General features: G+C 46.0%; 1 long non-coding RNA gene across 1 annotated transcript in view; it reads right to left on the bottom strand.

Moving 5' to 3' along the window:
• Positions 1-2,223: 2,223 nt before the first annotated feature.
• Positions 2,224-23,611, bottom strand: part of LOC141276341 (uncharacterized) — a 72,982-nt gene continuing 51,594 nt past the window's right edge. Inside the window, exons 2-3 of the long non-coding RNA XR_012325711.1 lie at positions 14,807-14,913; positions 2,224-9,641 (exon numbers count right to left, since the gene is read on the bottom strand). This is a non-coding gene — a long non-coding RNA (uncharacterized lncRNA). The remainder of the gene's footprint in view (positions 9,642-14,806; positions 14,914-23,611) is intronic.

Consider the following 23,611-nt stretch of genomic DNA (forward strand, 5'->3'; position numbering starts at 1 on the left):
GAGACAGACGCAGGCTCTGGCTGTCCAACCCTCACCCTCCCACCAGGCTCTTCCTAGCCCAAGAGCTTCCACCCCACTTCCCTGAGAGGTCCCTCCTCTTGGTCAGTCAGCATGTACTTACTGCTTACAGCTGTCGAGGGCTCTCTGTGTGAGAGGTAAGATGGCATCTTAGCATCAAGGGTGGTAATACCTACCTCGCTGGATGACACCTGACAAATGTATGGGCTATGCTGAGTGCCAAGGACCAGTGGTAATAAAGAGATCAGAGAAGGAAGAGCTTGGCATGGGCTGGAATGGCCAGAACTTCATGGACAAGGTCATGCTCTTACCTTATCTCCATCTCTTCCCACAGCCTAACCCGTAACCCTAGCCCACTCTCTCAAAAAAACATGCCACTGCTAACAAGAAGAAGGTGGGGAGAGGGTTGGGAGAGGATCTGAATGCCCACACCTCCAGGAAATAAAACAACGGCCACCATGGTCCCTACTGGTGCAGACAGATGAAGGGAAGCTCCTTCTTTTTATAAATAATTAACCCAGTAGCATCTCATTCAGAGGAGAACAGTTAATTTTGGTGAAGAGGAAGTGAGAGCCCATAAGATGGGTGATGCTGGGAAGCTACCACTGGATCACGGAGGTCTGCCTCCCAATAATGCTTACGTCTTTATACCGGCAGCACAAATTCTCTGTACCACATGATTTAGGATAGAGTTAATTTATTTGGATAATGGTAAAAATCTGATCTTCCGGAACTTTCTGTGTGAATGTGAATCTTTTTTTTTCTTTTAACTAATTACTTTGTAATAAAACAAACATTTATGGAGCAGTCACTATATACCAGAGACTAGGCAAAGGGCTTAGTATAGGTGATCACTTGTAGACCTCTCATCTGTATAAGTATGGGGTTGGCCAAAAAGTTCATTCGGATTTTTCCATACAATGGTACGAAAATCCCGAACGATCTTTTTGGCCAACCCCATAGATACTATTTGTTATGCACTGAATGTGTGTGCCCCTTCAAAGTTCACTGAAGCCCAGTCCCCAGTGTGGAGGTATTAGAAGGCGGGATCTTTGGGGAGTGATTAGGTCATGAGGGTCGGACCCTCATGAATGGAATTAGTGCCCTTATAAAAGAGACTCCAGAGAGCTCTCTCACGCCATTCTGCCACGTGAGAACACTGCAAGAAAATGGCTGTCTGTGAACCAGGAAGCAGGTCCTCAGCAGACACTGAGTCTGCCGGCACCTTGATCCTAGATTTCTCAGCCTCCAGGACTGTGAGAAATAAATGTTTGTTGTTTAAGCTACCCAGTCTATGGTATTTTTGTTATAGCAGCCTGAACTGACTAAGATACTCCTATTTAATTTACAAATGAGGAAACTGAGGCATGGAGAGGGTAAGTAACTTGCCCACAGTCCCTCAGATACAAGGTTGTAGAGCCGAGATTTGAACCCTGGCAGTTTGGCACAGAGCTCATCTCCCAAATTAGCTACAACCCCTGCCTCCCCATCTCACACACCTTCCTTCCACCTGAGTGTAAAATAAGTGCTTTATTTAGACTGACTGGTTCACTAGAGAAATGAGAGGGAGTTGGAAATTCAGGACCCATCTGTGGCCCTCTCTACAGACCTCTTGAGTTGGTTGAGGGAGGGGTGGTCTTCAGGTGCTTGAACCCACCGAGAAAGTTTCTATCCATTCTAATGTCAGCTCAGTTAAATGTGGGATTTGAAGATTCCACCAAATGTGGAGTATCTTAGAAGCACCCTCAAAGATGCTAGGAAGCATTTGCAAATCTCCACAGACCTTGTGGCCTGTGGTTGAAGATTAGTCACTTACTCGTTCCAAGAGAAAAGTTCTCGGATAAGGCTTGCCAACGTAGGACCCGTCCTCCTCTTGGTTATTATAACCTCTCATTGTCCCAGGGTTTCCTCAGTGAGTGTGTTCTGACCTGATAGATGAGTAGAAAGGGCGATGGAAGAGTCAATGCAACTCGCTCATTTGGACTCCTTGGGTCAATAGAGTAATAATAAGGGCAGCTACCGTCTATCAGCATTTATCTGTATATGTAGGGAGCCGTCACTTTGCTTGATAGTAAGGGACTATAAAATAACCATGTGTGCTGAAACCCTGAAAAGCCATCTTAATAGTCACGGGGAAAAATGTTAATTGTTCTGTGAACTTTAAAATTTTTGTCAAAACATTAAGACCTCTCTACTGTCAGTTTTAAATGTTTATTGAAATGAAATACAATAGTAAAACCAACATTTACTTAGTATACTGAAACTTAAAACATTAGAAACGTTAAGAGCTAACATGTACTGTTTCTTTGTAAAAAGTCTATCAGGAAAATTTGAACAGTGGTCGCCTCCTTCTCACTGTAGAACATGACACAGAGCAAGCATCTTTTCTATGCCTTGGCAAATTGTCATCCTCCTTTCTAAGTTTGGATCAGCTTCTAACACACTATTTGTACTTTCATTGTTGTGGAGTATTTCTGAGATTTCCTTTCAGGTGAAGTTTTTTGCTGGTGTCACTTCCTCTGGGACATCTTCACCCTTTTCATCACAACCATTCTCCACACTTATGCCACTAAGTTCATTAGCTCCTCCCACTGCATACAAGAGTCTCTCAAAGAGCGGCATCATCCGTATTCCCATGGTCAGCTCTTTCTTCTATGATTCCATTTATGTTGAGTTTGAATTTCACTTCCAACATGATCACTTTTATTTCTTTGCTGCACTTTTGTTTTTCTTGGCCAGCTCCCTCTTGTGATTAGCACATGGGTTTATCACTGGGACACAAGGAGGCAGCACAGCTACATGCTTTGCTGCCTGTGTGTGAATTGAGTAACAAATGCGCCGGGACCAGTCACCGACAGGCTTTGCAAGAAGTGATGTAATTGGTCACTGATCATGACGTGCCTCTGTCATTTACCTAGAGATTTATGCGTCAAAGAGCTAGCAGAGAAGTTTGTTCTTCGTGCAATTACTCACAGTTAATACACACGGTAACTGAAATTGCAACCATGTTTTGGGACTGGTGTTATTGAACTACACCATGATAACTGAAATTCATACTTAGTTGAACTCTGCAAAGTGAGCACTGCCTGTACATCACCTCATTTGACTCTCACGGTAGCTTTACGAAGGATGACGCTATTGTTGTACCCATTTATAGATGAAAAGGCTGAGGGGGGCCAACTAATGTGCACCCATGGGCACACAGCAAGGCAGTGATGGAGCAGGAATCAGAACCCCCATCCGTGCGTCCAGCCCGCGCTGCTCACCACCACTCCTCAGGACCTTGATCTGGAAGGAGGAAGGTAGCTGTGCCTTTCCCTGGAGGGCACCTCAGCCTACCAAGAGCTTGTGCAGCCTCATCTCACTCCTTGTCCTTGGGCTTCAGGCTGTAATTTAAACTTCCCCAGTGATTCCTATGCTGCTACAGTTGGCCTGCTATGCTGCTACAGTTGACCCCCTGAGGCCGGTCAGGTAAGGATTGCCACGTCCATTTGAAATAGGAAGAAATGAAGTCCCAGAGAGTGGAAGAGCCTGGTCCATGCAGCACAGCGCGCTGTCAGAGCACCTTTCGCAGTGCTGCACTCTCTGAGGGCTACAGTAGAACGTGAACAGGGGCTGAGCTTCACACTGGGGAGGCTGAGCGCTGAGAGGACAGCTGCAGTTCTGCCCCCCACCTTCCTCATCCCTCGCTGGCCACACTGCTGGGGCTTCCCCACCGCATCCCAATAGCAGGAAAGCCTGTTCTCACTCTCTTGGCCCAGCCCAGATAGAAAGGATGTTTCTCATTAATAGGATCAGAAAAGGCATCTCTCAGAATGAAAGGAAACGTGGCTTTATTTGCCAAGGTCGCTCCCCTCGAAAGCCCTCCAGAAAGCATACAAAATTGTTAAATTATCAAAACATTAATTAGATTGTTAAATAAGACCGACTCTAATCCTCAAAGCATGTGGGGCAGGCCCTTTGATGCATCTGTGGCCTAATGGCTTTAGGGTCCGGCTGGCACGCACTTTCCAGAAAGTTGCAGTCTTGGAAAGGAACCGCTGAAAAAGAAAGGTGCAGAGACAGCATGTGCCCCAGCAGAGTCAGACTTGGACAGGCAGGCTGTGGACACCTCTGACCACCACAGCTTCTACAAGACAGAAGCCTCCCACCCAGCTTCCCCTGCCCCCAGGGTCGTACCTTCTGTCCTGACATTTGGAACACATGATATATCCTATGACTTCTACTCCCGGATTCATATGTTTGTGTCTGGTCCCTTCAAATATGTTGGAAGCGTCTAGAAGGCAGGGACCAGCTGTTGTATACTCTATCCTCTACAGCACAGACTTTGAAAAATTGAATTAAAAGGAAACCTTCTATTTCCTTTTTATTTTCTCTTCACTCTCTGTCCGCCCCAGCTGATATAACGGGGAACGTGACTTGGAAATCTGCCTCACTGGCCAGTCCAGATCTTGGGACAGCAACCCCAAATTAGGCCCCAGAACCAAGTCCATGGCCAGCTGCGAGGACTTTCTGCATTGAGAATGTGAACGAGAAGATACAGTAAGTCAGGCTGTGTGGCTTTGATTCAGCTGAGACTGGGGGAAATGAACCTTTCTGCTTTTCTGCTCCCCAGGTTTCTTCATTTATGTCTTAGGTTGAAACGCTGGAGACGGTTTGGGCCTGTTGGAATAGGACTGGCGAAAGAAAAAACTTCAAAAAACCTATATTGGGCAATTTGAACCAACTCATTTTGGAAAATCATTATTTTTTGAAGGCCTATTAAGTGTCATACATTATGAGAGGAGTTTTCTCAAGTCTAAAGAATAATTCCCATTCTGTAAGTGAGAAAACAGGTTCAGAGAGATTATATAATTTCTCCAAGTTTAACTAGTAAATGCAAGAAGTCTATCTGATTCACCCCAAGGTCTCTCAGCTGTTAACTCCATAAGTCCCTTTTTAACCTCTTTTTCTAGCATGTGAGCATAGAAGCCCTTTTCTACTCCTCCACGTTGTAGTTCCTCCTTAGCCTTCAGACTCAAGTCAAACCCCCCATTCTGATTTACCTCCATCATCTCACTTCCCACGGTGCCCCCTGCTTAATCCTGTGACAGCACTTGGAACATTGGGTTCTAACATGTGAAGTTCCCCAGTACCCTTCCAGTCTGGAAACTCAAAACTACTTATTATTCATCTTTATGCCTTCAGTACTTTATGTAATACCTTTCCCTTAGTAAGGCTAGGATAGAAAAGGCAACACAGCTTTTCCCTCTCTCTCTCTCCCTCTCTCTCTCTCTCCCTCTCTCTCTCTCTCTCTCTCTCTCTCTCTCTCTCTCTCTCTTTCTCTCTGTCTCTCTCTCTTTCTCTCTTTCTTTGTCTCTCTCTCTCTCTCTCTCTCAACGCTTGTCCCTAGACCCAGCCATTATATTGTAAGGAAGCTCAGGCCACTATGGAGCTGATCTGACCACAGCCCCAGCTGAAGTCCCTGACTGAGGCTACTGTAATAAATCAGGTGAAAGATAAGGTGACTTGGGCCTTGGTGGTGGTAGTGGAGATGACAAAAAGTGACTGGTTTCTGGATCAATTTTGAAGAGAGAGCTGAGAAAGAGAGATGTCGAGGATGGCATCCCAGGCACTGGAAGGTTGGAGTTGCCATTTACTGAGATGGGAAGACGAGGATGTGCAGGTTGGGGTGGATGGTAGAATCAGAAGCTCTTCTTCATGTTATGTCTGAGTCCCATAATGAAGCGGAGATACTGTGCTTGCAGCTGTATATGTGAGTCTAGAGTTCAGGGGGCTGGAGATGGAAATGTGGGGGTCATCAGCACATAGGCAATAATTAAAGCCACAAGAAAGGATGAAATCACCAAGGGAGTGTGTGTAGATAGAGACAAAGCCCAAGGACATTCGAGGCCATGTCAGTGCTCAGCGTTTGAGGAGATGAGAAAGAACCAGCTTAGAGCAGGAAGAAACAAAGAAGAAGGGACCAGCAAAGAAGTCTGAAAAGCAGCGGCCAATCATAAAAGGAGACCCAACAGAGTAGAGTCCTGGAAGCCAAGAAAAGAGTTTCGGGAAGGATAGGGTGATCAGGTGTGTCAAAGCTGCTGTAGGTGAAAGTAAGATGAGGACTGAGAATTCACCAAGAGATTTGTAACATGGTGGTCATTGGGAACCTTGACAAGAAAGATTTCAGTGGAGTGGTGAGGGCAGAAGCCTGACTGGATTGAATTGGAGAGGGAATGGGGAACAACTGCTCTTGAGAGAAGTTTTGCTATGGGGCGCAGAGAAATGGGAGGAGGTTGTAGGGCAAAGAGCAAGTTTTTTAAAATATGGGAGATATAACAACACATTAATATACTCAGATAAAGGATCCAGTAGTAGAAAAAATGTGATGACACAAAAGAAAGGAGAGAGGATGATTACAGAAAGCCCTTGTATAGGCAAAAGGGACGTGTCTGAGGTACTAATGGAGGGGCTGGTTTTGGATAAGAGCAGGGACAGTTCACGCACAGTGTGGGAGGGAAGGCAGAGTATGGGGGACAGATGCAGACACATGGGTGGATGTCGTGTCAGGAGCATGTGGAGGGCTCTGCTGATCGTGTTCTCACAGAAATGGGGGGCAGGCTCTCGCTGGGTATAGACAATAGATCGATATCTGAGAATGTGGGAGAGTGACCAGACCAGGAGTACCAGGCAGAACTAAGGGTCCGCTTGGAGTTAGGGCTCATGGACGTGAACGTGAACCCATGTATGTTTCTCTCCAGCCATATTCAGCTACACGGGTGCAGGCATGGAAGTTTCCATTTTTAAAGGATTGGGCTTTTGCCAGGAATACAATGAAGGGAGAAAGTTGGCCAGGGAGTTGAGAGAAGGGATTCTAATCACAGAACGTGTAATCTAAGATGGCAAAGGAGGGAAGGGCATGAGGGGCATTGGAACAGTAGTGAGAGCACTAAGTTCTAGGTCCCAGTGGGGCTAAACCAGAGCTGGTGCTAGTTCACGGAGTGTCTTCAATGAATTAGATAAACACTTCCCCTCTATGTGATATGGTCCCACAGCTGTGCAAAGAAAAAGCTGCCTCTTCCCCTGGGTGGATAAAGCTATGATTCAGGGTTTATAGTGTCATTTCTGGAGCTCGGGCTGGATTTCAAGGCCCACTTGTCCCCTTGGCCAAGGACTTCTGTGCAGTACCCAAAATGCACAACTGTGTATGGCAGCCCCAGCTCAAAGGATTGTTAGAATCAAGTACTAGAGGGATGTACTACAAGGCAGCAGGTGGTGATCCTAGAGGCGGGGGGCGGGGTTGAAATTGAGATTGTGAGAGGGTGGCAGTCATTAGTGATGGGAAGGTTATAAGGTGTGTGTCTGTGACAGGGTAGCACACAAGGTATTGGAGAGGAGGTTGTGAAGGAACTGAGAAGTCTGGATGTTGGGAGGATCCCCTTCATGGACGATGGAATCACCAAAACTTATAACTGCAGAGTGTGGGAAACAGCACAGTGAGCTGGGGCTCCGTAGATGACTGCAACAGGAGACACTCACAGGGTCTGTAGGCTGATGGCATGTGCTTCAAAGCAGGTGTTTTATTGAGGAGGGAGGAACAGCGATGCCCAAGCGGCACTGAGGGTCAGAGAGGGCCACTGCTCCAGCCCCAGACCCAGCAGCATGAGAGACGGAGGAGAGGAAACAGCCCCCACTTGAGGGATACAGAGGAAGCTGTGTCCTGAGTGGAAAGCCAGCTTCTGGTTGGAACAAGAGCATGGGGAGAGCATCAGACAGAAGCAGCGGATGGAGGGGATACAATGGACCATGAGACCCAGAGAGCCTGGGGAACTGGAGGAGTGGGAGACAGGCTAAGACTGTGGGCTTTGTGGAGCTGTCTGGAGGGGAGAGTTCAGGGGTGAAGGATGGTCTGGGAGTCCTGGGCTCCTTGCGTGATTGACGTAAACAGGGGTAAAGAGCATGAAGGTCTGCAAGGCAGATCATGGTCCTGAGGCTGTGAGTGTTGGGGTGGGAGTGTCTCGTAAGAGCACGTGGCATCCGGGGCCCCTCCTCATTGCTGCTGATGGAGTTGAGGAGGCTGTGGGGAGACCGTATTACCCTTGGTCTGTATCTGAGTACCTTATCAGAAAAATATATGCCTTCTGATTTGTCCAATTTTGGTGTTCCTTCAACTCCATGTGTCTCTATCTTAATGACAAGTGTTATTCGCTCTCTCAGACTGAGCATAATAGGTCAGTGATGACCCCAGAAGGCCAGGCCTCCACTGGACTAAACTTCTGGAATCCATGTTCATGCAGCTGCTCTCAACTTGTAATTTCAACTGCGATGTCCAGCCCGATAGGCCCTCCTAGGCGTTCATTCTCACGGCCTTCTAATGTACTGGCCCCCGGGCTGTTCTGTAAACTGTTGAAGCCATCTTCAGCTCACTCTAAACCGGAAGAACTAGATGTGTATCAGGAGAAACCAAAACACTGTTTGATTAATCACCACCTTGCAAGCTGGAGAGTGATGGCTGGGCACAAAATGTGGTCGTTATCTAAATGGAGTGCCGGCCTGTCCCCGGGATGGTGAACAAATGGACTCCCCTCTATTTATAAACAACCCTGAGGGATGAGCAGCTTGGTTTACGCTGAGAAGGGGCCATCATTCATTTTTATCCATCATACCTGCTTTTAGTGATATTACACACACACCCTGCTTGGGCTAGAATCTCAACAACCCAAGAGGTTTATGTGCTTTTAACACCAATTTTGAGGGTCTCTGTGTACATTTCATCATGCGGGGGTAACGGGGGCCCTGAAACGCAGTGTGTGAGCTGATTTCTTCCTCAGGGCTTCAGGCAGGGTTCATGATGAAGATGAAGTTGGGTAAACTACTGTTGGCCCCAGGGGTGTGTCTGTGAACTTCAGGTGATTACAGGAGGTGAGAAGGCGTGAGACGCTTAGACAACCAGGATTCCCCTGGCAGGGAAGGGGTGGAGTAGAGCCAAGTAAGGAAGATGGTCTGTGATGTGCAGTAAGGCCCGAAGCAGGCATTTAGCGCTTAGTATTTGCTAAATGGATAGAAGGAGAGGGAAGGGAGGGCTGGCCAGAGCAGAATTCCTCCACTTTATAATGCAAATTATTTAACGTTAGAATAGCATTTCCATTTTCTCCAGCTCTCCTCAGATATTAAAGCTTATGTTTAAAATAGTCCTGAGAAGAGTGCAAGGAATCATTTCGGAGGTGAGGGATGTGAAGCGCAGGGCAGTGGGGTGGCTTGCAAAAATCGCCACTGTGTTTACTGTAAGGTCAGAGCAAAGTCCCAGGCTTCAGATTTCCAGCTCAGGAATTATTCCACTCAGTCCTTAGCCCGTCCCATCCCTATTGTATGTTGGGCTCTGTTGAGAGTGCCGAAGTCTTCTTTCCACTTCCACCCAACCAGGGAGGAAAGAAAGATGGTTTTATGAAACAATCAGAGACTAGCAGAGAAGCTGTCGAACCCTGGTTAGGACAAATTTTGCTGTAGGAGCTGAGAGGGAAAATGAGAGCGTAGATCAGGACGTCCTGGAGCCGTGTAGGGCTGGTGTCTTTACAACAGCGCTGTCCCACAGTAATGCAACATGAGCGAAGTATGTCATTTTACATTGTCTAGTAGCCGCACTACAAAAAGTAAAAAGAAACAGTTGAAATTAAGTTTAATAATATATTTAACATACAATAGCCCAATTATCAACACGTATTCAACATATAATCAATATACACAATTATTAATGAGATGTTTTAAATTCTTTTGTTTTGCATTAAAGCTTTGAGATTCTCATCTGTAGTTTACTTTTATTTTTTTAACAGCTTTATTGAGGTACAACTGATGTAAAAACCTGCACATGTTTAATGTATACAATATGATGATTTGGACATACCCATATACCTTTGAAACCCTCACCACCCATGTATAGTTTAATTCTCTCTTCATATCCTGAATTTTTATTAGAAAAACTAGATCTGTATTTAAATTACATTAAATATCCAGTTGAAAAAGTAGATTCACATAAGCAGGTTGTTCCAAACAGACTTAAAAGTTTTCTAATAACTTAAGTATTAGTTTTAAAATTTAAATGAACTAAATGTAAATATATTTAAACCTCAGTTCTTCAGTCTACATTTCATGCCAGCCACATTTCGAGTGCTTAGTAACTTCACATGGCTCGTGGCTACCGTATTGGATGGCTATGCCGTAAAGTAAAAATGGCAGCCACAGTGGCCGAAGCTTGGCTTTTATAGTTTCAGACTCTGGGAAGTGGGTCAGGCTTTCTCTTTCCCGTCATTTACCACCTGGCATCTTCTTCCCATTTGTTATCCTGATCAGTATGACTGCTTACCAAGAGGACAAGGCCTCAGTCTATGAACTACCCATTAACGCATGAATAACTTCAGTAAGTGGGTATGGATTTGTCATGCTACACTCTTGTCTCCTCTGACCAAGAAGCTGCCGTATGTCAGGGCACACCAGTACCCTCTCAGACTCACAGAAGCATAATAATCCTTCCACATGACCGTCAACATGTACACAAAGCACACAAGCGCCCCCATACCACAGCACACACCACATACACACACACACAGTCCTCCCACATCACACACAATCCACACATAGACACGATACGCACTCATACCACACACACATACATACCATACACACATACATACACACGCCATACGTACATACCACTCACACACATACCCCTCACACAAGCCACACACATAGACACACACACACACATCTTGTTCTAAGGTCTGTGACACTGAGTAAGGAGGAGGAGCTGTCCATTCTACGTTGTTGACCCTCAAAAATTAATTTTTGAATGTTAGGGCTCAAGCTCTGAACAAGGAGTTAGGAGACCTATCATCTATTCCCACTTCTGCTGCCACTTACCCATGTGTAACCTTGACCAAGCCAGTTCACTCCAGTTTCCTATCAGATGAGAGGTTAGGTCCTTCCCAGCTCTGATATTCTAGTCCAGGGGTTGGCACACTACTGTCTGTGGGTCAGATCTGCTCATGCCCATTCATTTACATATTATCTGCGCTGCTCTCCCCCACAGTCACAGAGTTGAGGATTTGGGCAGAGGCCATATGGCCCACAAAACTGAAAATATTTATTCTCTGGCCTTTTATAGAGTTTGCTGATCCTGTTCTCATCTGTGGTTCCAACTCATTTTAATCCTCTCTATACATTAACTTTGTTCCTTATCAAACAAACAATATTCACTCAACAAATAATGGTCACCATTATTGTGCAAAGTATTATGAAAATCACTGAAATACAGTGGTGACCAATACAAACACAGTCATTGCCCTCAGGGATTGTTAACGTTCTTGCTCAGAGTAGAAGTTGCTGATCTCCAGGGTGACAGGGACTGCTGTTGTACCCCAATAGCCATCATTGATGTTGACACATAAATGACACATAGGTGTCATTTACACGTCAACTTGGCTGGGCCATGGTGCTTACATGTTTGATCAAACATTATTCTGGTTGCTTCTGTAAGGATGTTTTTGAATGAGATTGACATTTAAATCAGTGGACTTTGAATAAAGCAGATTGCCCTGCATAATGTGGGTGAGCCTCATCCCATCAGTTGAAGGCCTGCATGGAACACAAAGACTGGCAGCAAGAAAGAACTCTCCAGCCTGCTGGTCTTCAGACTGGAACTGCAGCCTCAGCTCTTCTGGCTTTCCGGCCTGCCAGCCCACCCTGAGGATTCTGGACTTGCCGGCCTCCATGCTCACATGAGCCAGTTCCTTATAACAAATCGCTTTTTACATATAAGTGCATGCTATTGGTTCTGTTTCTCTGGAGAACCCTGGCTAATATACATGGTAGTAGAAATTTTAGCTGGCAAGTGGCCATCTGGAATAAAGGCTCCATTTCCCAGCCTCTCTGGTAGCTCGGCGTGGCCATGTAACCAATGGGATGCAAGTAGGAGTTTGTGTGGCAGATTCTAAGGACCGTCCTTAAAAGAGAGCTGGTGCCTGCCCTCTGCTACCCCTTCCCCTCTTCCTCTTCCCTGCTGCTTGTAACAGAGACGTGGCAGGGGGCACTCCATTCTCGACCACAGCAGGGGGACCAGCCTGTGAACTGGAGATCCCCCAAATGGGGAGACCCCAGAATGAATCTGGGTTCCTGAGGGTTTTGTGAAGTAAAGCCACTCCGTCGTCCTGAACTTTTACTTGAGAGAGAAACGAACTTCTTTGTCTAATCCACTGCTGTTTTGGATGTTAGTTACAAGTAGCCAAACCTAATCCTAAATGACATGCCCGCCCGTTTGTGTATCCCTCTGCTATGCCTGAGTACAGCATCTGCTGTAACTGAGGGGACCTGCCACAGGGTCCAGTGTATGCTGAATGCATGCGCACAGGTGCTGTTCGCATTTACGTATCCCAAAGGATGGGTTGGAACAAAGGAGGGTTGTCCTCCCAGGAAGTTAAGTTGAAAAAGAAATGGAGATTGTAACCTAAACATTACTATTTCTCCTCTCTCCCTTGGGTAGAAGAAATTTTGTTTAAAAAGCAAATTTTTAAAAGTTCAGTTGGTCAAATCATTTTTCTTTGTCTTTGACGGAATGTGTTCTTTTTTTTCCCCAACATGATACTAAAGAGTTTCTATTCTTTGCCAAGTCATTTGGATATTATTGGGTACAAACACACCTATGTGTCTTAGACTATATCACAGTCACATGGTATTCAAAGCCAGGTTTTTTATTCCTATAAAAATATTTTTCACATGTAAAATAAATGTTAGCTAAACTGATAAAAACTACGTCCCTGCCATAACCTTGTCCGCCAGTGCTGTTCAGAATGACTATTGCATTAGAGATGGCAATCAATGCCTGCTTTATCCACACCCCAACTCACAGTCTCTCTTCCTGAGTGGCATGTTGCCCACCCCTCGGCTGACTGCACTCTGGGTGGGTGCCCAACACAAGGGCAGTGAAGCCACAGGCTGACCGGGGCACTAGGCCCTGCCCCCCAAAATGATCAAGAGCAGTTGGCCAGTTATATTTCTCTTAAGACACAGAGAAACAACCAGTTAGCTTTGGAAACAGAGACCAAAAGTTGTCTAGAGAGTTGCCACAAGTGAAGGGAGACAGCAGTCATGATGGGCCATATGCAAGGTGAAATAACAAACTATGAGTGAGCAGAGAAGAGAATGGAACAGACAGGCAGACAGAACGAGAAATGTTGGCAGGGAGGGCTGGTCTCCAGGGCCACCACTGTTCCTTCTAGCTTTCCCGTTCCTGATCCATTTCCAGATCCAGAGCACACGCTCCTGAAGCAAACCTTCTACAGCTGCAGGGACCTTTGTTGTGCCTCTTCTTTGATGGTCCTTTGCCCCTTGGCACTTTGGAGCCCGGCCCTGAAGGGGCCGGGTAATCTGTGAATGGATCACAGCCAGACTAGAAAATACAGGGTTTTCACCTGAGGATTTTTCACTCAAGTATTCCTAAAAACGTCAAAGAAAAGAGGAGAAAGGACAACTTTCTGGAAGGGCAGATGTAAAATTTGAAGAAACCAAATCTGCCATCTTGCCGCTTGGAGAGGGCTTTCTTGGAGGCCTTTGTTGTGCTGTGGGCTTCTTCAGAGTTAGAGGTTATCTCTGATGGGAAACCCAGGAAACAGCTGAAGACGGAGAGGAATCGCCTTCCACCGAAGTTAACCTTAAAAGGTGGGTATCATAGTTTGAACATCCCAACCTCTCCCATCTCCCTTTGGCTGAATAAGACCAAACCTTGTTGGTTAGGCAGAGCTAAACAAGGCAATGCCTCTTTGGGCTCCTCCGCAACAATCCCCCTGCTGCCCCGAGGCTAACTCAGGCCCGAAAGACCCATAAACGTAGGTCTCTGTGTAGAAGCTAGTTTGGGGTCTCTCTCTGAAACCCAGCCCCCAGCCCAGCCTTGCCGCATGAGCTCATTCTGCCCCTACGGGGAGACTGAGAAAAACGTCTGTGAATTTGTCTTCCACTCTGTCAAAATAAGAACAGAAAAAATACACCACTGCAAAAGTGTTTTCCTTCAGCTTTTATTTGCACACATTCTGTATAATTATGGTCAGCAAGAGGGCATTTTCCATAGCCACACTGGCAGTATTTTCCACATAAAGTTTTACGCTGGCCGGCAGCCTGCCCTTGAGCTATTTACTTGTGCGGTGGATAGAAAACCATCAGACCTATGGCCAGTTAGACCCCAGCAAAATGTTTTCATTTGGACCTCTCCTGCAACAGGGCATATTATTTTAATTTCCCCTCCACCCCCTGTCCCTCTTCTTTAGGTAAAGTGATTCAATATGGTGCAACCACCTTTACACAATCAACTCTATGGTATACCTTCCACTTAACTACTAATGTTCACGTTTTTAAGTACTTCTCCCTAGCTTTCAATATCTTAGAAATTGCTAATCCAAAGTTATTCCACATGACGCCATCTCATTCCTTCTCTATCCAGTTAAGCCTTTTGTTTCACACCAAGCCCATTTCCTCCTTCAGGCCATTTCTCATGCTGTGCCCACCATCCCGATCCTGAATGCCTGCCTCATTCCTCAGCGCCTCTGAATCCTGCCCCACCACTCAACACCCAGGTCTCCTTCTCAGCAAAGCCCTCACTGACTGCTGAAGTCATCCTAATTCCTCCTTCCTTCTATGTATGAGATGGTCACTACCAGCCCAATTTTTGTAATTGAGTCACTAGACAAATTGATCAAAATGTTGACATTGGTTTGTTGCATAGAGCCGTAGCATAAATCAAATAATTCACTTAACAAATACTTACTGAGCACCTACTTTATGTTCAGTCCTGTAGGGAACGTTCCATGTCGGAAAAAGTATGGGGATTCAGTGAATTAGACCTGTTTCTATCCTTGAGGAATTTGCAGAGACCTTGAAGAAAGAAAGTTCCACACATGAAAGAACAATTCCAGAGCTGGAGCCCAAAGAATGATGCTTCCTCAAGGCAACGTGAGGTAGGACAAGAAGGCAAAGAGAAGCCAACACCATCCACTAGAGGGGGGCAGAGGAGGCAAGGCAGTTCTAGCTGACAGCAGAGTCAACTTTCTACTGTTGATTGGATACATGGATGGATGGATGGATGGATGGATGGATGGACAGATGGAAATTAGTATGAATGAGCCAACAGATGGATGGTCCAAAAGGCATCCATCCATCCATCCATTCTAGAAACATTTATTGAACACTTACTAAGTGCCAGTCTCATTGAAGACTGTCTTAGCTGGATAAGATAGCCTTCAACGAGATTGTAGTCTAGTCTGGTGGCATGGCAATGCGGTCATAAGTCAACCAACAGTGACTTTAAAAGTTTAAAGAGAAATAATAATAGCTACCTTTTTTTAAGCACCTATAATATGTTAGGCATTTCTCAAACATTAGTGTTATACTCCCCACTCTGGGGTGCTGCAGCAAACTCACGGGGGAACCGGGAGTTATTTTAGATTTTGAAGGAAACGTATGATACTCAATATCTGTTAGACACTGTACAAACTCCTAGCTCAAGGTAGTTCACAGTTTTAATGTGAGATCACACTACATTCCTTTCCATGATGTCATATCTTGTGGAGCTGGCTCTCTGGTGGCAGCTGCAATAAATAAACAAGAACCATATGAAAATCAGCATGGAACAAGGGATTAGGGCAGCAGGGTCCCATCAGATTGCAAGGTCTGAGGAGTTGCAAGAGGCACATGCATCTCATTAATAAGTAATTGTTGTTAACTTAAGAATGAAATAAAACTACTACTTTTTTCTTTTAATATGTATTTATTATTTTGTCAAGACATAGATACTTAAGCTGTTTGGTCCTAATTTTTTAAAAATTTTCATTGAAATATAGTTGATTTACAATGTTGTGTTAGTTTCAGGTGTACAGCAAAGTGATTCAGATATATATATATTCTTTTTTTTATATTCTCTTCCATTATAGGTTATTACACAATATAGAGTACAGTTTCCTATGCTATACAGCAGATTCTTATTAGTTATGTATTTTATATATAGTAGTGTGTATATGTCAATCTCGTTCTCTCAGTGTATCCCTCCCCCACCTTTATCCCCTGGTAACCATAAGTTTTTTCTGTATCTGTGACTCTACTTTTGTTTTGCAAATAATTTCTTTTGTATGTTTTTATTAGATTCCACATATAAGTGGCATCATATGAGATTTGTCTTTCTGTGTCTAACTTATTTCACTCAGTATGATCATCTCTAGGTCCATCCATGTTACTGCAGATGGCATTATTTCATTCTTTTTTATGACTGAGTACTATTCCATTATATATATATATATATATATATATATATATGCCACATCTTCTTTATCCATTCATCTCTCACTGAACACTTAGGTTGCTTCCATGTCTTGGCTATTGTAAATAGTGCATCTATGAACATTGGGGGGCATGTATCTTTTCAAATTATGTTTTTCTCCGGATATATGCCCAGGAGTGGGATTTCAGGATCATATGGCAGCTCTATTTTTAGTTTTTTAAGGAACCGCTATACTGTTCTCTGTAATGGCTGCACCAATTTACATTCCCACCAACAGTGTAAGAGGGTTCCTATTTGATTCTAACTTTTAGTAAATGGGACTCTTATGTGTTTCTTAAGGCCTAGAGACACTGTGAAAAATTGACTGACATACTGAGGACACCATAAACTGAGAAAGCTTGAGAACCTCTGTTTTATTGCCAATCCTCCCAAGTTACTAACTTGCCAAAGATCACACAAGTAGTAAGTTCCAGAGTCAGGATTCGAACCCACATCTATTCTAGTGGTCTCTAAAACTGCATCACTTTTGTTTATAATAATGATGGGAGCTCACTGGCTCCTCCGGAGGTGGATAGACAGGATGGTTGGTGGGGCAGAAGTTAGAGAAGTAGCGTGGGACCCACAGATCATGGAACCGAGAGCCCTGAGAGGCACACTGGGCAATCACTGTGCTCTGTCACCCTTTTTGTGCTGAGTTTCCATGGGACCCTGGTTTGGTGGGAGGAAGAAGAAACAACCCCTCAGAAGTATGCAGCAATAGACAACAACCCTGTGATTTTCTCAGCGCTGGTCATGAAACGGGGAGAGAGCGGGGGTGTGGAGACCATAATGAGGTGTGAGAAATGGCGGCTGAGTCTGCACGCATTTGGGGGATCAAACTACTTTTCTTGCAGCCTGCTGATTTTTGAAAACTTGAGTGGTTGCTGTCACAGTCATATCCGCAAATGACCGGGCTTCTGTCATTTCAGATGGGCAGAGTCCTGCCAAGATTGTTGGGCGAGTGGAGGCAAGTTCTCCTGAGAGAGCAACTCTCCGGAATTGGGAAAAATTTAGGTCAACATCATTTGAACCTTGACCTCCTGCTCTTTTGTCCCCAGGAAAGACATTTCCTTGACCTCCAGAAATTCCTCTGCCTCAAGGGAAGACTCCTCTCCCCTCCCTTCCCCCCATACCCCACGCCTCCAAATTGGGCTGGGAACAGATTCAGGGCAGGACCCCAGGGAAGCACGATGGCCTTGTAAGTGTGGAGAGTGTGAGAGGCTGCTCTGCAAAGATCTTCAAAGGCAAAGCCGGAGGCGCTGGGCACCCCAGGAGGGCGTGCTCCATAGAGAAGTGTGGAGGGAGAGCCTGCCTGCAGGGCCTGGACAGAGAGACCCCCTACTGTGGCAGCAGGCCTGCTTGTAGGAGCCCCTCTCCCATCTGAGAAGCCTAATTCAATTACCCTTATCAGAATGCCTCTGAACTTAACACAGCAGATAATCAGTTCCAGAGGCAGATACTGTGTGGGGACCCAAAATGATTTTGCTTCCCCAAATTGGAGGCTGAAATTGGAGATGTTTGGGTAATGGAAAACATAATCTCTCCCTGGGTCCAACCCCCCTCCCAGTACCCACACCTGAGACACCCCTACCAAGGAGCCAAGGGAACTGGGATTCTCCTTAAGACACCTGGCCGTGAACTTGACCTTTTCCCCTCATCCTCTTTGAGCCACAGCCAGAAAGAAGCTGTGTAGAAGCTGGAAGCAGGAGGGGAAAGGGATTAACATTTACTGAACGCCCCTACGTGCGTCAGATTCGTGGTACACACTACCTAATTTAAACCCAACATGCCTTTTGAAGAAAAATGTTAGCATCACCACATTACAGAAAGCAACGGAGATTTGGAAAAGTTAAATCACAGCCTGAGCACCCATCCTTATAAGCAGCACAGGTGAGACTCAAACACAGGTATCAGACTTTGCAGCTCACTGTCTAACTAATTAACTAACTAAGGTGGCCTCTCTGCTCAACATCAGAAAGCAAATAGAAACTCACTTATTCAAGGATCCATAGCGACGCTCCGGGGTACAGTTGTCTCGTGTAAGGAAATAGACTCCAAAAGGCTAAGTAATATTCCCAAGGCTGCACAGCTGGCGAGTGTCTCAGTTAAGAGTTAAGTCCAGTGAGACTGGAATCAAAGCCAGGGATCTCAGTACTATCTCAGCTGCCATCCAAACTGTTTTCTAGAGACTTCCCGTAGCCCTAAGTGCAGAGAACATATCTTCTCATTTTCCCCACTGGGCCTGAGACAGAACCAGCACGGGTTGATTTCTGGGTGCTGGGTAGCCAGGACTACTGCTGAATATTCAGAGGCTTTCCATCGTCAAACGAGAGCTCTCAGCTCCTGTTTACCTTAGAATTGTAGGACATACAATGTCAGCACCGGAAAGAACTTCTCCTATCAGTGTATCGCATCCAGTATTTATTTAAACTTACTGTTTTTATTAGGTAAGATTTGACACGGACAGAATAATGTCTACATAAATTACAAACCAGGGGCTTTCCTGGTGGCGCAGTGGTTGAGAGTCCGCCTGCCGATGCAGGGGACACGGGTTCGTGCCCCGGTCTGGGAGGATCCCACATGTCGCGGAGCGGCTGGGCCCGTGAGCCATGGCCACTAGGCCTGCGCGTCCAGAGCCTGTGCTCCGCAAAGGGAGAGGCCACAACAGTGAGAGGCCCGCGTACCGCAAAAAAATTACAAACCATCATTTATGGTCAGGGCATTCAAGATGGCTGTTCTCTTGTTCTCTCTGTACATCTGTTTGACCAGTCCCTGTTTCACCTACACCCTACTCACATGACTGTCCAATCCTCTTAATTATAGGACTTAATCAGTAAGTGCCTACATGCTTGCCCTCTGCCCCTGCTGCTGGTTTCCCTGGTAACTGATGAGCCAACCTGACACTCACTTCCCCCTTTAACTGGTAGCCTCCTTCCCCTCATCACCTCCCTCCGGTAGGAAAGACTGCTGCCCTGTCCTTCTTGCTGTCTGCTGTACACAGTGGGGTGTTGCTCCAGAACTTTTGCTTCAGACTTGTAAGATTCCCTATCCAACAGTCCACTGACGTCTCTGTCACTGCCTCTGGGCTTTTTCTTCAATCTTGCAACTGGGCAACTATAAGGCTTGCAGGCCTGTGGGGTGCAGCCGAACACAGAGTAATCATAAAACCTGCGAACCCACCATACCCTCTTAGAACTAGACCATTACAATGAAGTCTCCTCCCATTCCTTTCTCACACCTCCTGCATAGAAATAACCACTACCTTGAATCTTGTATTTATCGTCCCCTTGATTATTTTTATAATTTTGCCAGCAATGTTTGCGAGGTAGATTACATTATTGCTCCAAGTCCTTTAGATGCCCTTTGACATATGACTTTGCAGTTCTTCCCGTTAGAGGTGGAATACGCCTCCCTGCCCAGTGATTTAGGTTTGCTTTGGCCGGTAGATTGCTGTAGGCATGGATGGATGCCAATTCTGAGCCTAGGTCTCAAGAGGCATCACGTGTTTCCACTTTCTCCTCTTGTATTCCTGCCTCTGCTATGAGAAGGACATGCTCCAGAGCTCACCTGCTGGTCCAAGCAGGATGAGAGACACGTGGAGCAGACCTGGACCCAAGCTGAAGTCAGAACCAAACCCAACTGAGTCCAGACTAGATCAGCCAACTCCCAGCCAATCCACAGACGCCCGAGTGAGAATACATGAATGTTGTAAGCCACTGAGTTGGGAACTAGTTTGTTACGCAGCATTATCGTGGCAATGGCTGAGGATATACTATCGATCTCTAAAGACCATATCATTTTATTTTGCTTGTCTTCTGAGCTTTGGAAAATGATAATATTGCATGTCATTGTCTACTACTTACTCTTATTTCCTACTCAACATTACGTTTCTGAGATTTAGGCAATGAAATATAATACAGTAAATGAACTACAAAAGTAGCCCCCTCGGTTTAGAGATGAGGACAGTGAACGATGCATGGAGCTCATGAATGTCTGAGCTGACTTGGGACCCCAAGCCCTGTTCCTCCCGCAGATATTTCTTGAGCATAAACAGAGCACTTTCCTCAGTGCTGGTAATATAAAGGTGAACTGGGCATGGAAGATCCTTGCCCTGAAGGGCCTTATGTTATAGGAGCCACTTCATGGAAAGAGGGCAATGCCCATCTGTGCTTCCTACCGCCTCGCTACCAACGCTTCCTATCGCCTCTGCCCTGCCAGCCAGTTCCCCTCATCCTTCACCACGTCTGGTCCCTGGAGGCAGATAGTGTAATTAAGGCAGGCTGTGAGGAGAGCGGGCAGAAACTAGGGAGTGGATAGCTCTCCTCGAGAGAAGCGCTGGCAGACACTTCCAGGGAAAGGGCCAAGATTTGCCACCTTAGGGAGGCAGGTTTACATTTATGCAGGTGACACGAGTCTGCAAGGAATGGGCAGTTATCCTGCCAGAGTGGGCCCTGCAGTGAGCTCGGCAGCCCCAGGGACTCGGCTCCTGGAGTGAGCAGTCATCAGCAGAACATGTTTGGAAGACAAAGGATGAGAAATGTTCTTCACCCTTGAGAACTTTGCAGTCAAACGAGGGAAGGAGGATACACAAAAAATGCGGGCCTCACACCACTTCCACAAACACCCAACCTCACAGCTCTAACCAGAGCTGAGCAGATACACGTGGACTGACATGGACGTGCAGGTGCCCGGAAGTGGCTGAAATGACCAGATGTACTGTCATTCCATAGACAGGTGTCTTTTGTTTCTCTACAACATTTGGGTAGTTCCCATGAGAGTTGCCTTTTATTCGATGCTTTGGAAAAACAAGTAAGAATCACATCACATTAAAACTAGACTGAACACAGCTGCATTCTCCCTCAGTGATTCAGAAAGCATTCCAGGGTGTTGCAGGGCCTCAGGGACATCATTAGGAAAATCAGTAACCATACAGGATTGGAAGAAATAGCATCCAAATGATAGGAGGTTTCATGCTGATTGGGTCCTGGATAAAGAAGTTATTTTTAGTAATGAAGGATTAGCAACTCCTGCCAGATAGGGAAATGGCAAAACCAAGCAGAGTTATTGGCTGCCCCCAGTTCCAGCGCTGAGCTCAGTGGGAGGCTGGTGGCCGCTCCCCTCCACCTGGACTCCGACTACCACCACCAAAGCACCTGGAGGGGCATCCTTATTGCTGTAGCTACCCTGACAGCCCCACCCTCCTCATCCTTCCCAGCCACAGGTCAGAGTCAGGCATTTCTGCAAGACTTCTTCTGGTTGGAGGTTGCTCAGAGAGCAGCCACAGCTATGGGCTGTGTGGACCGGGAAGGTCTAAGGTCAGAGTGGACAGGCCCCTGCCTGGGGAGAGAAGCACTGTTACAGGGGGGTTTACCTGTCTCTCTACCTCATTGCCATTTGAAAATCCCCATTGCTCTGTTTTTGTTGTTTGGGTTTTTTTTTTTAACTCCAAAATTAATATTTTCAAAGACAGTGATTTCTGCCCCTATGGTCATGTGTGAGGGACTCGCCCAGGTAAGGAAAGCAAGGCATGGCCTGCAATGAAGTGGGTAGGGAGCCAGGGGTCCCCCCTTCAATGACCCAGATCTTACACTGGAAGATGACTTCCAGGTCAGAGGGCAATAGGGTGGATGGAAAGAGCCAGAAGTCCTGTGGTCAAGTCCCAGCCCTACCACTTCCTAAAGGTGCAATCTTTGCAGTACAAGACTCCTCCCCTTCCCACGGCTTTGGTTGTCCCATCTGTAAACAGGGGCTGAGAGGACAGTAGCTTCTGACTGTAGATATTTTCCACCTTTAGGAACTTAGGGGGAAGCCAGATGCTTCCAAAGAGGTAGGTGGCAGTAAGAAAGGAAGAAAATGACCAAATTTATTTGGCCCAATATTGAGAAAATGTCAAGTGGCTCTTATCCTCTGTTTCACAAAATATGGTATATTTTCTTTCTCTTATATTCATTCCTGTTACATGTGTGTTAGTTTTAGTTCCCTTAATCAGTTTACCTGCTTTTTAAGAGCAAGGAAAAGTTTCACAGAACTCATTGACTTTTAGAACAAATTTTATTATTTTAACAAATATTATAAAATTAGAAACTACATTAATCTCCATTTATTAGATTAGAATAAACACCTGCCTGCTTATTATATATCATTATCAACCTCATGTGTCTCTCACATCAACATTGTTAAATAGATTGTGTTTCTGTGCCCATTTTACAGACAAGGAAACCGAGGACAAGAGAAGTTAAAGGACTTGTTAATGTCCATTTATGTGGTACAGGGTAGAGCTGGACTTGAACCCAAGTCCTCATATTTAAACTAGACTCTTCAGAAGTCATTTGGATTTCTTCTGCTTCTCATGTGGTACCAACAAGGCAGACACAGAACAGGGAGTAAATAAATAATTGTGGGCTGATGGATACCGCATAATTACAAATTGCCTGGCTTAAAGGCTGGGGGGAATCGCATGGCCCGGCGTGATTTTTTTCTCACCCAGGAATACCCTTGGTCCCTCTGAGTGCTTCATACTCTAGGAGCCACAGCTCAGCAGGGGCCTGCCTGGACCTGTTGGCCCGCAGCTACAGTCTCGTGGCTGGCCAGATGCCTGCGGTTCCCCTTGCTCAGATGAGAAGCCGGTGGGTACAGGCCAGGCCTGGAAGCCCCCTTTACAAATACATTCCAGTTTGCATTCACCCCCAGTCAACAGACAAGGCCCTACAAACCGCCCAGCAAAACCAGCCAGGGAAAAGCCCTCAGTTCTGCCCACAGGAACTTCACAGGCGCGTCAGCCTGAGCCTGAGGCACCAGCTCTGCCCATAGGACACCCAGACACAGTAACCGGGGCGGGGTCAGATCGCGTGGACTCACTGAATTTCATTTGCCCATCAGGGGACTGGAACAAAAATGAAAAGCAAACACCTGGTGCAGTTAAGTTGATCATCTTAACCACAAATTAGACTGGACCTGTGTCCATCCCATCTGTCCTGACAGCTCAACTTGGGAAGAATTTGTACACAGCTCACCCGGGGCTAGGCATTCGGTTTTCCTGGTGACATCAGCTCTGGATTTGGTCCCTTTGCCATCTTACCCTCTTCCATTGACCATGCATAAGAGCTCTCTTCCTCCCCCCACTCCTCCCCCACCCCCACTCATCATCCTCACAGTAATCCTTGTCTGGTTCCTCCTCCACTCCCCCAAATCTCAGCTCTGGGTGGGCCCCTTGGTCCACCAACATGGTGCTTGCCAGGTCCAGCTTCCCAAACACCACTT

This window comes from Tursiops truncatus, chromosome 14 (assembly GCF_011762595.2).
Source record: "Tursiops truncatus isolate mTurTru1 chromosome 14, mTurTru1.mat.Y, whole genome shotgun sequence".
Taxonomy (NCBI): domain Eukaryota; kingdom Metazoa; phylum Chordata; class Mammalia; order Artiodactyla; family Delphinidae; genus Tursiops; species Tursiops truncatus.